The sequence below is a fragment of the Thamnophis elegans genome, chromosome 17, assembly GCF_009769535.1.
Source record: "Thamnophis elegans isolate rThaEle1 chromosome 17, rThaEle1.pri, whole genome shotgun sequence".
NCBI classification, from domain to species: domain Eukaryota; kingdom Metazoa; phylum Chordata; class Lepidosauria; order Squamata; family Colubridae; genus Thamnophis; species Thamnophis elegans.
In genome coordinates this window covers 15,674,464-15,685,855 of record NC_045557.1, presented here as the reverse complement: position 1 = coordinate 15,685,855, position 11,392 = coordinate 15,674,464, and the positions used below count along the sequence as shown (strand labels likewise).

The 11,392-nt window shown below is 46.9% G+C and overlaps 1 long non-coding RNA gene across 1 annotated transcript; it reads left to right on the top strand.

Annotated features, from left to right (window-relative positions):
• Window positions 1–697: 697 nt before the first annotated feature.
• LOC116519991 lies at window positions 698–10,625 on the top strand. Its single transcript, XR_004256707.1, has 3 exons — window positions 698–784; window positions 10,253–10,448; window positions 10,585–10,625. It is a non-coding gene; the product is annotated as an uncharacterized LOC116519991 (long non-coding RNA).
• Window positions 10,626–11,392: the final 767 nt, after the last annotated feature.

Genomic DNA, 11,392 nt, shown 5'->3' with positions numbered 1-11,392 from the left:
GGATTTCTTTTATTTATAGAATATCTTTTAAAATTATTTTGGGGGGAATTTTATTTTTTAATTGTTTATAAAATATATTTACTACAAGAAATGCAATATGTTCAGACCAGGTTTATGTGTCTCAAAGTGGCTGCTATTCTATGGGCAGGCCAGGTTGGTGCAAGGCAGCTTTGCCAGATTTAGTGTGTTTCACCCTCGTTGAATTTTATATCTTATAAAATCGTATTATTATTTTTTTAGATTATTAACATAATGGTAAGAAAAAGAGGATGCATATTACAATACTATTTTTGCGTTGTATGAAAATTTCTGTTGCTCCATATACAATTTTTAGTCAAGGCCCCCCCCCCCCTCTTGTCCATGGTGTCCCCTCTTTACCAATCTGAAAATCTGGTCACCTTATACAAGACTTACAAGCGCTGCCTGGTGGGAAGATGCCCCATTCTGAATTTTGCTATCTTTTTCCTTCCATTTTTCTATTGTATATTTTTTAACAAAATAGTTTCAATGATTTTATTGTTATTTTATTTTGGGGGCTTATTGGGGGGTTGTTTATGTTCTAATTTTAATGGCAGCTACATTCATTGAATATATCACTAAATAAAATGTGGTAACCTGATTTCTTGACTTTGAAGTTTCAATTCCCCTCCCACAAAAGGGGAAGCCTCTTTACAGTGATAACTGCGGACAACGACACATTTTGAAAAAGTTGGACAAAGTTTCTTTGAAATGTCTCACAAGATTGTTCTCCGACTGTGCTTCTCAGTGCTTTTCTTAAGAGCTGGTAAGTTGTTTTTACTGTGTTTCTAGCAGATTCAAACCAGAACTGAAATGAATGTTTTGTTTTTTGGATTCATCATAATTTTCAGATTAAAAGATTTAAAACTGTGGTGGAACTTTATCTCCACCCAAAAAGCTGAGTTGGAGAACCTCAAGAAAAAGGGAGATAAGTTTGAAATAAATTCTAGCACAAGAAATAGAAAACATTTTCTGCATTTTTTCTTTTGTAAATATAAGAAACATATAGATAACGCCATTATTTATGTTTTGTGGGAATATGCTACTTAACAGTATAGTCTAAATTAAGAGGACTAAAAATTCAATTTCATACCCAAACATAATGCAGGTCCAGAGCAGTAAATAAACATTTCAAAGTCCCATTTCATTTCATGTAGTCAAATAACCACAAAACATTGAAAAAAACGAGATGAACTGAAAAAGTTAAAAACAGGAAACAGATTTTTTTAAAAGCAAAAACCCCAAAGTTTGGAGAATACAGAAATAATTTTATAATCACCAAGAAATATATTGATTTAAAATATGCTAATATTTTAATCATCAAATGCATTTGTAAAGGTAGACAATTTTTAACAGCAGTATCTTGGTTAGGGCCAGTGAGGGTTTTTTTAATACAATTTTTGTGTAAAGTGAAAATGCAGAAACAGTTTTTTGAACAGTAGCGGAAGGAAATAAAATAGCTCAAACTGCCAAATACCACAAAGACAAAAGTGAAGCACAAAAATATCTAAATGCTGAAAAGCAATTGAAATAATTGTAAAACTACTTTGGGATTTGATGCGGAAATGCTAATGCACTAAATTACCAAATTGTTAGGTTGAAATCCGAGTGTGTGTAATGGACCCTCTTCTGACCACCTTTTTGAATGCAGCGTCTGGGGCTTTCATGAGCCCCCTTACCAGGGGTGGTTGCAGGTCGTACGCCCTGGTATGGGTGTACCGGAGCCTGCCTGGAGCACCGGGTACCGTTCCGGGATGGTGCTCCGGAGGGCCCACCCACCTGCCCGAGCTCCTTACTGGTGCTTTAAGCCTTCGGCACTTCCATGCACACGCATGGCGCATACAGCACCTGTGCGATGCTCCGCCAAGCAGCTGGAGCGGCATGGAGACTTGTGGGGGCATCGCAGGCAGGTACGACGCATGCACGCGTCCATGTGGACAATGCCAGATCCGGAACCCACCACTGGCCCTTAACCATTTCTGGAGTGGTATTGGAATCAGAGTGAAGTTGGAAGATCCACCTCTGTTATTCTGTAAGGATCTCCTGCTTGAGCAAGGGGGCTGGACTAGAAGACCTCCAAGGTCCCTTCCAACTCTGTTATTCTGTAAGGGTCTCCTGCTTGGGCAAAGGGGCTGGACTAGAAGACCTCCAAGGTCCCTTCCACCTCTGTTATTCTGTAAGGATCTCCTGCTTGGGCAAAGGGGCTGGACTAGAAGACCTCTAAAGTCCCTTCCACCTCTGTTATTCTGTAAGGATCTCCTGCTTGGGCAAAGGGGCTGGACTAGAAGACCTCTAAAGTCCCTTCCACCTCTGTTATTCTGTAAGGATCTCCTGCTTGGGCAAAGGGGCTGGACTAGAAGACCTCTAAAGTCCCTTCCACCTCTGTTATTCTGTAAGGATCTCCTGCTTGGGCAAAGGGGCTGGACTAGAAGACCTCCAAGGTCCCTTCCACCTCTGTTATTCTGTTCTTAGTTTGCAACAAGGACAGTGTGGAAAAGATGCATAGAAGGACATACAATGGGAGGGAGGGAAAAATAAGGAGTAGCACATGAGTAGCCCCGTGAGCAGCATGTGATGCATCTTAGCCTGGAGCAAAGGCCACCCCAACAGACCACGCATGGTCTCATGGAGGCGTGTGGATCCATCTTTGGGGCCCTATTTATACTCACGTGGAGAACTAGAAAGAGAGCATGGAAATGCAATTGGATGGGGAATTTGGGGCTGTGGAAACGGGATCTTCAAAACGAAGCATTTCGGCTTTTTCTGATAAGACTCTGGCATATTTAGAGAACATAAGTTGCTGCAGATAAGCTACGAGGGGTTGCAGATGTGATGGGTGGAAAGAACTGCTTCCTTAGATTAGGGAACAAACAGGTTGCAACGAATTTCAAACTTAAGATCGTTTTCCCTTAACTGGATCTTAAATAAAAACATTCCACACCAATTGCCAGCATTAGTTTTAGGGCATTGGTATTCCTACAATAGAATAGAGCAGGAAGGGACCTTGAAGGTCTTCTAGTCCAGCCCCTTGCTCAAGCAGGAGAACCTATACTCTTTGTGTAGTTGCTGTCTAATTTCTTCTTAAAAGCCTCCAGTGATGGAGCACCCACAATTTCTGGTGGCCAGCTGTTCCACTGGTTAATTGTCCTCACAGCTAGGAAGTTTCTCCTTAATTCCAGGTTGATTCTCTCCTTGGTTAGTTTCCAACCATTGTTTCTTGTCCTGTCTTTCAGTGCTTTGGAGGATAATTTGACCAGGTCTTCTTGGTGGCAGCCCCTCAAATACTGGGAGACTGCTATGCTGTCTCCCCTAATTCTTCTTTTTCCCTTAGACTAGCCAGACCCAAATTCTGCAATTGTTCTTCATATGTTTCAGTCTCCAGGCCTTCGATCATCTTAGTTCTCTGCACTTTTTCCAAAGTCTCAAACTCTTTTTTGTAGTCCACGCAGTGACGTGCGGTGACGGTTACCGTTGGTGAGGCAAGACTGCAGCAGCGGCGAGAAACAACGTCCCCGGCACTGTGTCCGACAGGCGTCTCGCATTTATGGCGGACATAAACGCGAGGCGCCTGTCGGACACAGTGGCGGGGGTGTTGCTTCTCGCCGCCATCGCGCTCCACCGCCTTGCCCCCCGCCTCCTCCGATGAACAATCCTGCAGCCAGCCCACCCACCCCTCGCCCGACCTGCTCCCTGCCTGGACTCACCACTCTTCTCCTCCTCCTCCTCCTCGTCCCCGCTCGGTGCTGGGCTGGCTGCAGGCCGGGGCATCAGGATTGTTTGTCAGAGGAGGCGGGGGGGCAAGGGGGTGGAGCGTGACGGTGGCGAGAAGCATCTCAGATGGAGCCGGGACACCCGGAAGGCAAGCCGGCACTTCGGCATGCCTTTAAGTGCCAGCTTGCCTTCCGGGTGTCCTGGCTCCATCTGAGATGCTTCTCGCCGCCATCGCATTCCACCGCCTTGCCCCCCCGCCTCTTCATTTTTTTTTGTTTATTATTTATAGGCTGCCCTTTTCCCTGAGGGGACTCAGGGCGGCCTACAATTTATGGGGAGGGGAATACAAGACAAGACATGAGACAATACATAAGTAAAAATAGAACACAACATTCATTCATCATTCGGGTGGGGACGGATTAGAATCTTTATCCCCAGGCCTGACGGGATAGCCAGGTCTTGAGGGCTGTGCGGAAGGTCTGGACGGTGGTGAGGGTGCGAATCTCCGCGGGGAGATCGTTCCAAAGGGTCGGAGCTACTACTGAAAAGGCTCTCCTCCGCGTAGTCGCCAGTCGACACTGACTGGCAGATGGAACTCGGAGGAGGCCTAATCTGTGCGATCTAATAGGTTGTAAGGAGGTAATTGGCAGGAGGCGGTCTCTCAAGTACTCAGATCCACTACCATGGAGGGCTTTATGAGTGGTAAGTAGCACCTTGAAGCGCACCCGGAGATCAACAGGTAGCCAGCGCAGCTCGCGGAGGATAGGTGTTATGTGGGCGAACCGCAGTGCGCCCACAATCACTCGCGCGGCCGCATTCTGGACTAGCTGAAGTCGCCGGATGCTCTTCAAGGGCAGCCTCATGTAGAGCACGTTGCAGTATTCCAGCCTAGAGGTCACAAGGGCCCAAGTGACCGTTGTGAGAGCCTCCCGGTTCAGGTAGGGTCGCAACTGGCGCACCAGGCGAACCTGGGCAAATGCCCCCCTGGTCACTGCCGACAGGTGATGGTCAAAGGTCAGCTGTGGGTCCAGGAGGACTCCCAAGTTGCGAACCCTGTCTGAGGGGTATAAAATTTGGCCCCCCAGCCTGAGTGATGGAACACTAGCCAATTTATTGGGAGGGAAACACAACAGCCACTCGGTCTTGTCCGGGTTGAGTACCAGTTTGTTAGCTCTCATCCAGTCCCTAACGGCTTCGAGACCCCGGTTCATCACGTCCACCGCTTCATTGAGTTGGCACGGGGCGGACAGATACATCTGAGTGTCGTCCGCTTATTGGTGGTATCTTATCCCGTGCCTCCGAATGATCTCGCCCAGCGGTTTCATGTAGATGTTAAATAGTAGGGGGGATAAGACCGAACCCTGCGGCACCCCATATGTTAGGGGCCTAGGGGTCGATCTCTGCCCCCCAACCAACACCGACTGCGACCTGTCCGAGAGGTAGGAGGAGAACCACTGCAAAACAGTGCCTCCCACCCCCACCTCCCGCAGTCGTCGCAGAAGGATACCATGGTCGATGGTATTGAAAGCCGCCGTGAGGTCAAGGAGAACCAGGATGGATGCATGGCCTCCATCCCTGGCTCTCCAGAGATCATCGGTCAATGCGACCAAAGCGGTTTCTGTGCTGTAACCAGGTCTGAAGCCGGACTGGAAGGGGTCAAGGTAACTAGCTTCCTCCAAGGACCGTTGAATCTGGAAGGCCACCACCTTCTCAACAACCTTCCCAACAAAGGGGAGGTTGGAGACTGGATGGTAATTGTTGAGAATGGCTGGATCCAAAGATGGTTTCTTTTTTTTTTTTTAATTCTTTTTTTAAAATTATTATTATTATTTCGATTTAAAACAAGTACAATATCTTTCTTTACATGTTATAGAAAATGTATCAGTCAATCACAAATAAACTTTGGTACATCTCCTCCACAGTCAACAAACATAACACATATTAACTCAAATATTTTAACTCAGATATTCATACATATCACCATTGTCATATATCCATTTTCATTTGACTGTAATTATTATTTGAAAATATTGATAATAATAAAAAATCTTAAACAATACATGCCCACACCAGTGGGAAAAGAAAAAATAAAAACAAAAACAAAAAAGACAAAAACAAAGGAGACAAAAAGAACAAAAGACAAGGCAGGGAGGGAAAAAAAGAAAAAAGAAAAAAAGAAAAAAAACCACAGGTTTATATTTATATATATATATATATATATATATATATATATATATATATATATATATATATATATATATATATATATATATATATATGTGTGTGTATCAGCTGGTTACAATACGTTTTGGTGCATCTCTTCCATTAATTCATATTAATTCAAATATCTTAACTCAAATGTTTACCATATTGACATCATTATACCTCCACTTCTAGTTAACTACAATTATTTAAATGTCTTTCAACCTTAACTATGCCAAAAAGTTAATTCATAACTACATGCTGACATTTCATTTACTTGTTTGTAAAATCCTCTATTGACATCAAATCCTCATATCCTATTTTAACTGAATATCCATAATATTTAATACCAAGAATTCCATCCTCCATGCAATATAATTTATTATCATTCTCCCTTCTTAGTAGTTGTATCATATATCATAACATTTCCCCATATTAATTAATATTTAACTATATATATTTTATTTTATTTTTTAGTAGTGATAATTATTGTGATTATCACAATATTGTAATATAAAGGTTATTATTTATGTGTAGCCCAAAAGTATTTCCAACCTTCCTTTCTCATATCCAATTATTATTTATCATATCAACTCCACATTATATACATTACTATCAATATCAATTATTATTCAGCTATATCTATTACAAATAAGAGTAATCAGATTTAGCTAATTTTAAGTTGTATTCTTCCATCTGTCAGCCTATGTCTCTCCAATAGCAAAATCTTCTCAATCCTATTGCCATTAGTTGAATAAATTTACCAATTGTTTTTATAAGCAAGTCCAAAACAGGGATATCTTCGCACCTTTTTGCTCAGAATGTCACTGATGAGATAATAATGTTGTCTCAGGCTTGTAAAACTTTTCAAATTGATTTTAATTCTCAAGGGTGGAGTTTTCATTTCTCCTGCGCTCTGTCTCTTAAAATGAATCTTCTTTATAGCTCCCCCCCCTTTCCAGCATGGCATTCCTTTCTTCCTCTGAGATAGACCAGACGTCATTTCTCACATTTTCCACTTGTATTTCAGGAACATTCAAACATTCAACCTTCTCACCTTTTCCTTCATATTTTAAAGTCAAGTAATCCAATTTTTTTTCAAATTTTTGGAATGAATCAAACAGCTTTCGAAATGCAGAAAGAAGAATCTGGAGGGAGCCCTTAGGAATATATTCCGACGCCATGTTGTGTCGTAGTTAGAATTTGCAAGTAAAAACACGCTGGAAGCTGTGCGTTTTTATCTGATCTTAAACACAGCCAAGCAATAAAAGTGTCAGATCGTGAAGGGCTAATTAGTAGAAGGTTAGCTTTACAACCCACTTGGAAAGAGTCAAGGGGGGGAATGTCAAAGAATTCCTTGAAGTGTTTAAGAAATAAAGTAACCACCAGCCATAAAGCCATTAAAAAAAAAAGACCAATTCGCCGCTAAGTTCTTCTATTCTTTGGTTTCAATTAGCTTAAATTTTTAGTGCGGACCGTCTCTCTTTGAATAATAAAATCAGCTTACCAGATGACATCACTTCTACCATTCTTAGGGGCAACCTGCAGTTTCAGTTAGCATACAGCTAATCCAAAAAGGAATTGGCAGGAGGGGTTAATACCAAGCCCCCCCCCAGAGACTTTGCGAACGTCTCTGAGGTCACTGGGTCTCCCCTCACCTTTCACTGTCGTCTCCGGGACAGCTAGGGTCCATGACCCGTCCAAAAATCCTTCGGAATAGGGGAATTTCAGGAATAGCCTGAAACTCCGTCTTCTCACTGCTAAGCCCCGCCTTCTTCCCAAAGATGGTTTCTTCAGGAGGGGTCTCACCACCGCCGCTTTAAGTGCGGCGGGGAAGTGCCCCTCCCAAAGGGAGGCGGTAACGACCGCCTGGATCCAGCCTTGTGTCACCTCACTGCTATTGGCAACCAGCCAGGAGGGACACGGGTTCCAGTACACAAGTGGAGGCACTCACAGCTCTTATGGCCTTGTCCACATCCCCAGGGGCAACATCCTGAAACTCAACCCAGAGATGGTCTGCCAATTTATCCCCTTGTGCCTCGGCTGGATCTGCAAAAGTGGAGTCCAAATCCGACCGAAACTGAGCAACTTTGTCCGCTAAGAACTGGACATAATCCTCAGCCCTACCCTGCAAGGGGTCCCCCGTATCCCTCCTATTTAGGAGGGAGCGGGTTATCCTAAACAGGGCGGCTGGGCGGGACTCAGCGGACGCAACCAAGGTGGCAATATACGTTCTTTTTGCCGTCCTCAGTGCCCTGATGTATTCCTTGATGCAGGTTGTTAAGAGTGCTCGGTTCGATTCGGATTTATCGGACCTCCATAGGTGCTCTAGGCGTCTCCTCCGACGCTTCCTCTCCCGGAGCTCCTCGGTGAACCAAGGAGGCCTCAGGGATCCGCCGACCCGGAGGGGCCGTAGTGGCGCAATCCGGTCAAGGGACTCCGATGCTGCCGAGTGCCAGGCAGCAACCAGAGTCTCCACTGAACTCCACTGGGCGAGAGTATCAGGAATAACCCCAAGCTCCGTCTGGAACCTCAAAGGGTCCATAAGTCGCCTGGGGCAGAACCACCTGGTCGGTTTCTCCTCCCTACAGTGGGGGTTTGGCCTCCGAAAGTCAAGCCTCAGTAGGCAGTGGTCTGACCACGACAGGGGTATGATCTCATTACCCCTCAGACCAAGATCACAAGTCCACTGCTCCGAGAGGAATACGAGGTCGAGCATGTGACCCGCTGAATGGGTTGGGCCCCGAATTACCTGGGTCAAGCCCATGGCCATCATGGAAGCCATGAACTCCTGCGCCCCGTCAGAGTGTTCACCGAGCGAAGGCAGATTAAAGTCCCCCAGGACCATAAGCCTGGGGAACTCAATTGCTAGCTCGGCTACTGACTCGAGGAGCGAGGGGAGGGCTGCTGCAACGCTGTTGGGAGGCAGGTACGTTAGCAGCAAACCCACTTGACCCTTGAGGACCAACTTCACCAGCAGGGACTCACACCCGACAAGCTCCAGAGCAGGGATCCTACGAGGTGCTAAAGACTCCCGGATAACAATAGCCACACCGCCACCCCTTCCCTGGGCTCTCGGCTGATGAAGCACCTGAAATCCATCTGGGCACATCTCTACGAGGGGGACTCCTCCCTCCATGCCCAGCCAGGTTTCAGTAATACATGCCAGATCTGCCCTCTCGTCTAAAATTAAGTCCCGGACGAGGGGAGCCTTGTAAACAACAGACCTGGCATTTAGCGACAACAGCCTGAGACCAGGGTCCTGATTACTCACGCCATCTGGCCTTGGAGTGGGACTCATAGGGCCGGAAGGAGGGATCTCTGTGATGTAGCGAGCCCTCCTTCCCCGGTAATGGCCAGCCCTAAAGTCCCCGCCATATCTGCCCCTCCCTGTTATGACCGTAATGCTCCGACCCACTCCCGTGGCCGTGGTCCCCCCAACCACCCCGGCGACCCCCGCATTCCCCGGCAGGTCCTCCGAATCAAACATACTCAGCCGCTCACACAAGCAGTCCCCACATGATAATTAAAAACACATACGAACAATCCTGCTGACCCAGCCTGCAGTCAGCCCACCCACCCACCCCTGACCTGCTCCCTGCCTGGACTCACCGCTCTCCTCCTCCTCCTCCTCCTCCTCCTCCTCCTCCTCCCCACTCGATGCTGGGCTTTAAAGGGGTCTCCTCTCCCCAGCCAGCCAGCCCACCCAGCCAATTCCTCCCCCCACCACCACTGTGTCGAACAGGCCAGGTGTCTCACGTTTATGGCGGACATAAATGCGAGACACCTGGCCTGTTGAAACACAGCAGCGAGAATGTCCCTGCCGCTTCCGTGCTCCGCCGCCTCGCCCCCCTGCCTCCTCCGACCCCACCGCTGTGAAGAAAGAAAGAAAAAACGCACACAAACCTCACAATAAAAAATTAAATTTTTTATTAAATTACAAATTACAAATTAAATTACAATAAATTTGAACCCCCCTCTCCCTCCGTCCAATCCACCTTTTCCAGCTGTGGAAACTCTCTCAACTCTCCTCTTGTCCGCCCAACGTAAGCGTGCTCTTAAGGCATGATTCGCTGCTCCCCGATCAGGAGGCGGGAGAATCAGTGCCTCTTTTGCATATGAAAGTGTTCGCTTGTTAACTCCGCCTTAACTTTTAAAAGGCGAAAAATTCCTTAAGCAAAAGAGGCCCCGAGTTCTCTGGCCTCCTCCCATAGTTAACACTGAGAGCAGACACCAAGCCACTGTGACTTTGAATCTGGTAGCAACCACCCTGGCTTTAATTATTTAAAAAAAATTATTTAAAATTCTTCCTTTCCCTCAGGAGACTGGTGAGGCCCCGCCTCCCCTGCCTCTAGTGACTGCACGTCCCTGGTTCTAGCGGGTCCCTTTCTCTCCTTTGGGGGAACGACAAGGAGGCGGTGCCTGGAGAGGAGGGGCTGGGAAATGGAGCGCCTTCACTTTCGGAACCAGAGAGCTGACGGAAGGAGCGGTTTGCTTCGGAGGCGGAGAAACCGGAAGTAAGTAGAGGCTGATGGGATGGAGTGGCAGCCTGGGAGGGTCTCCTTTGGGTCCTCGGGAGGGGAGGCCTCGGCCTGGGCCTCTCCTGCGGTGAAGGGGACGCCGCCGTGACCCGCCTCTCTTTCTCCCCTGCAGGACGACGGAGGAGCCCGGCGGGGGAGGGAAGGAAGGAAGCGCCGCCCGAGAGGAGGAGGAGAGCGGGCCCCTCGGAGCAGCCCCGGGAGACGGCGGGGAAAGGCCGGGGGGCTCCGGAGCTGCAGGAGGGATGAGCCCAGCGGGAGCCCGGGAAAGGCGGCTGCCTGGAGGGCGATGCGGGGAGGAGGAAACGGGGGGAAACGCCGAGACGAGCCTGGAGGGCGGAGGGTCCTTCGGAAGACCCCGAAATCCCCAAAGGATCCAGGAGGAAGAAGAGAGATATCAGTGCCCGGAATGTGAAAAATTCTTCAAGAGAAATAAGTATCTTCGAAACCATCTAAAGGCCCATTCAGGAGAAAAACCTCATAAATGTCTGGAGTGTGGAAAGAGCTTCAGTCAGAGGAGCAGCCTTTATAGACATCAAAGGATCCACACAGGAGAAAAACCTCATAAATGTCTGGAGTGTGGAAAGAGCTTCAGTTGGAGGAGCAACCTTTATGCACATCAAAGGATCCACACAGGAGAAGAACCTCATAAATGTCTGGAGTGTGGAAAGAGTTTCAGTCATAGGTGCAGCCTTTACAGACATCAAAGGATCCACACAGGAGAAAAACCTCATAAATGTTTGGAGTGTGGAAAGAGCTTCAGTCAGAGGAGCAGCCTTTATAAACATCAAAGGATCCACACAGGAGAAAAACCTCATAAATGTCTGGAGTGTGGAAAGAGCTTCAGTTGGAGGAGCAACCTTTATACACATCAAAGGATCCACACAGGAGAAAAACCTCATAAATGTCTGGAGTGTGGAAAG